Source organism: Stegastes partitus, unplaced genomic scaffold, assembly GCF_000690725.1.
Source record: "Stegastes partitus isolate 25-593 unplaced genomic scaffold, Stegastes_partitus-1.0.2 Scaffold1438, whole genome shotgun sequence".
NCBI classification, from domain to species: Eukaryota; Metazoa; Chordata; class Actinopteri; family Pomacentridae; genus Stegastes; species Stegastes partitus.
In genome coordinates, this window is record NW_007579169.1 from 164,122 (window position 1) to 169,313 (window position 5,192).

A 5,192-nucleotide genomic window follows, 5' to 3' on the forward strand; every position below is an offset into this window, starting at 1 on the left:
GAATGATATAAAGCAAAGAGCAGCAGTACATGATCACATTTAAAGTTGCTTTTTGCTCAATTCTATTGACTTACATGAAACATTTAGGGTTGGTATCGTTGATCATTCAAGTAACACAAAAGAAATTGTGCAAAATCCTGCTGGTGCAAGAACCAAGTTAAGATGCAAGAAAAAGCAGAGTGTGTTGGTACAATTACCAAAAACAAGGAGAACCTCCGAGGATTACCATGATCTGGATGACTGAGACAATCTGCAAAATGCTCTGTAATGTTAAAGCTGTGAGAATTTGGTGCTTTTCAAAACAAGGAATTTAAAAATGTCGTGCAAATCTTCATAGATTCAGAAAATCGCTGTCAGATCTTTTGACCTGCTCTTCCTAATTCTGGGCTGGGGTGAGGGAGGGAGGCAGCAGTGTTGTTGGAGAGAAAAGGGGGAGGTGGGAGTGAGAGTGTGGTCGGGGGGTGAGATGGGATCGAGGGTTTAAGATTCGGTCCATCCATCCTTCAGTCGTCCCAGACTTAAAGTGGGCCGGCAGACGAACTGATCACCGCAAAAGGCTTTTCCACCGCTGCTCCAATCAAGGTAACAGGGTCAATTGAATTATTACAGCATTTTACACAGGAGTCTCTCATTAGCTCTGCAAATGAAGTGACTTAATTAAGACCTGAAAATCATCTACTTTAAAAAAAAAACAAAAAAAAACTCTGTTTGACATTTTGTGCTGATGATTTCAACGTATTATTTCTGATTTGTTTAATTGTGATTAACGCTGGGACTAGAGCTGCATGTTTAGCCACTTAGCTGATGCTCTTATGCAGTAAAACAAGTTTTAATTTGCAGTTAACTGCAAAAAGAAAAAAAGAAAAAGGAGAATAAATGTCAGAGGCAACTAAACTAAATTGCACCATTTGTTTGTCTGTGATCGAGTTTCAGTTTGGACTTTTTGTGTGTGTCTAAAGTGGCTCAGCTCTCCTGGTTACCTGATAATGTCCCCGTGACCCTGCAGAGCTGCACGAGGAAGAAGAGGAAATAAAATAGGAGCTATAAGGGCAGACATCCGCTTTTTCTTTTTTTTTTTTTTTTTGTTGCTCCAAGATAAGAGGATATTACAGCTTGTGGGAGAGGGCTTATAGGAGAGGAGACATCATTCAGAGGAGGGAAAAGGCTGATGTGAAGAAGCACTTTCTTGAAGAGATGAGTTTTCAGCCTTCCAGGGAAGATGGTGGGCGTCCGTGTTGCTGAAAATCACCCCGAGAAGGTCGTTGCGTCTGTGGGCGGACGAAGTGCGTGTTTATGGGATGAAATTATAGAACAATACAGCAAAAAAAAAACCAAACAGTCTCTGCAGGGGGAGAACGATGCTTTCACACATTGAAGTCACTTTAAATGTCTGATTTGGTCTAATCACAATAGATAAACCCTTTTTTATTCATTTCTAATTATATTGATATTGATGTAATAAACAGTCTGCAGATTGGATTTGCTCCTGGGTTCAGATTTAAATTAAAACGTGTGAAGATGATTTAATCTCCTAAGTGGCGTCGAGAGCAGAAGTTGCTGCAATCTGCGCTTTGTCGCTATTTTAAACCCCGCATGACAGATAATTAATATTTATTTTTACAGCCAGAGTTATATTGTTATCCTCTCTTTTCCTGCCTCTCTGACTTGAATGAGTGATGAAGACGCTGAATAGTTTGATGTGTTTGTGTTCCGTGGCAGATGCAGTGCAGCTGCAGCTCTGCAGTCGGACACCTTTCATCACCTTATTGGAGCAGAAGTAAGACTGTGTGTGTCTGTTTGTGTTGATGTTTGTGTGTGTGTGTGAGTATTTATCTCTCTTATTTACATGTGTGTGGGGTGGTATTTGTGTGGGAGAGCATTCATATTTATGTAAGAGTTATTATGCATTCATTCTCTGCAGAGCTTTTTGATAAAAATAGATAAAATCGTGAAAAGCAAAGCAACAATAAAGGTCACAAACAAATGATGCAGTTTTGAGGCCTTCTTCACCAATCAGCAACCTGTAATGTAAGTTTTGCCTGTGATCTTTGCATCTCTGTTAGTTTTATTGCAATAATTAGTCTTTGTTTTTTATTAATCTACGTTCAAGGTATTTCAGGCACATGAGGGAATTTTTATTTCTGATCATTTTTATCTGAGTGCAAAAACAGAAACAAGATGACTTGCTGAAGTTTTTTGAAGACATTTCATGTCTACAATCGTTGGTTTAAAACCCATCTCTGTGGCTCACAGTCAAATATTTTGTAATTATCTTTTCCTGCCTTAGAATGACAGTAACCTGCCCCTGCACTGTTAAAAATCAACAGCTTTTACCTGCAACTTTGCTGCTATGTTTCCTGTTTTGTGAAATTACAGATAGCATCTAGTAAATAAACAGAAAAAAGTATAAACTTACATGTTGACTCTAAAGAAAAAAACAAAACACTTGTTTCTACAAGTGGTAGCTCTTTTACAGTGTGTGTTAAGTAAAATTACACAGATGTTGCTGTATTTAAATCATGAGAAAAACCACATTATTTTATATACTGTACACAGATATTGTGAGTTGCTTGAAAAGGAAACGTACGTATTTTCAGAACTACATTTTTTTTTCATAGTTTGTGAAAATAAAGACAATAATTCATGAAATCCTTGAAAAAGTAATAACTTATTTGTTGACAGACCAAAACTACATCATCTCCTCATGACAAAACTGTTTTTACAAACTGTAATTTGTTCTTTTGCAACATTTAACTATGAAATTAGGCTATTTATACTTTTTTTTTTAAATCAGAAAGACAATCACTATTTTAAGGATGTTTGTTGTTTTTGGAATTAATTTTTTTTGCATATTTGGAATTGAAAAACAAATTAATTTCTTTTTATGTTATTTTATGGATTTTCCCTGTTTTGTGAAATTACACATAATAACCAGTAAAGTCAGTGAAAAAAGTATTAATTTACATGTTCACAGCTTATTTCACTCATAATATGTCTTCCAGTATCTACAAAAACACCTTAAGCATGGGGGGAAAAAAAACACTTGAAATTCACCAAAGGTGGTCCTTAAACTCTCCTGGGGTCATTGAGGCCACATGTGAGTCCTTGAGCAAGTCTACTGGAGAAGCCTTTTAGATTGACGATAGAACACCTTTGAGAAGGTCAAGCAAGCTCAGTGGTCTCAATTTTAGCACTCAGATGTGCACTGATCAGCCACAACATTAAATCAGCTGCATAACTGGTACTGTGCAAACATCTCTGAACATCCTGGAGCTGTCCTGTGGTTCTCATACCAAGATAATGGCAGTGGATCCTTTAGCTCCTCTGGTTTTTGGGCTGGATTGGGGTTGTTCTGGCCCCCAATAGATGCTTAATCAGACTGGGTGGTTTGGAGGCCAAGTCAACACCTTTGTTGTGTCCCTTGGCTGTTTCTGGGCAATTTTTGCAGTGTTTGATAACGATGCTTTGCAGAAGCTCCAGGACAGTTTCCCAGCAGGACATCCTAAAGAGTTCAGTCAACGACATTCACTTCACCTGCCAGTGGTTTAATTGTTGTGGCTGATTCGAGCACCATGGCCTGGATGACTGAGAATCTTCACAGATTTCTTGTAATGCTGCTATTACAAAATGTTTTTCCTTGTCTTGGTGCTTAATCTATGCAATTAGTTTGTTTACTCATTGACAGATTACAGAGATGATTTTTTTATATAATTCAAGCTAAGTGCAAAAAGCACAATTTAAAAAAAATAAAAATCCAGGATTGTCTGATCAGCGAACCTAAAGAAGCAATATCTGCTGTTTTACAATCAGTTTTCAATAAAGAACCTACAGAGAGCTGGTGAGCTGTGAGAAACCTTTGCAACCAATAATCCTGCAGAATCTGATGTGTTGAGAATCGCAGCACACGGTTTTATCACCGGCTTCTTTAATAAGGTGCAGCAACGATTGCTCCAACAGAAAACATGTCTTCCTCACAGTAAACTTTAAGGATGTTCGGTTTACTCTGATGGAGACGTGCTTCATGTCAATTCAGGGGAGATTTTGTTGGAGGAAGTCAATCTCTGTATGTCAACACAAGCTTTGACACGGGTTTGCTACTACAAAGGAAAAAAAAAAAGCACTGACAAGAAGTGACAAGCATCACTTCCCTATCCATCCATCCATCCATCCATCCATCCATTATCTATACACCGCTTAATCCTCACTGGGGTCATGGGGGGCTGGAGTCTATCCCAGCTGACTCAGGGTGAAGGCAGGTTCACCTGGACAGGTAACCAGTCTATCACAGGGCTACACTTAGAGACAGACAACCAAGCACACTCACATTCACACCTACGGACAATTTAGAATCACCAATTAACCTCAACATGTTTTTGGACGGGCTGCAGGGTGGCTCAGTGGTTAGCACTGTTGCCTCACAGCAAGAAGATCGCCGGTTCGCGTCCCGGTGGGGGCACCGGGATCTCTCTGCGTGGAGTCTCCATGTTCTCCCCGTGCAGCGTGGGTTCTCTCCAGGTTCTCCGGCTTCCTCCCACAGTCCAGAAACATGCTGAGGTTAATTGGTGATTGTAAATTGTCCGTAGGTGTGAATGTGAGTGTGCTTGGTTGTCTGTCTCTAAGTGTAGCCCTGTGATAGACTGGTTACCTGTCCAGGTGAACCTGCCTTCACCCTGAGTCAGCTGGGATAGACTCCAGCCCCCCATGACCCTAGTGAGGATTAAGTGGTGTATAGATAATGGATGATGGATGTTTTTGGACTGTGTGGGAGGAAGCTGGAGAACCCGGAGAGAACCCACGCTGCACGGGGAGAACATGCAAACTCCACACAGAAAGATCCCGGTGCCCCCAACGGGACGCAAACTTCTTGCTGCGAGGCAACAGTGTGACCAATGACGCCACCTTGCAGCCCATCACTTCCCTAATATAAGTCAAATTAAAATCAGTTGAATAGAAGATGTTTGATATAAAACAGGTTTCATAAGAAGAGAACATTTGGGTAACTTGACGTACATGGTCTGAAATACCACCAAAGGTGCTCAATATTTTAGAAAACATACATTTTTAATTCTTGTTGAGAGTTAGCTGAAAGAATCATTCTTTTATCTGTACAGGACTTTGACCAGTTCTGAATCAAATCCAACATGTTATACACTGTTTAAAAAGCACAAAGCCTCCTGATTCAGTGGAAACCA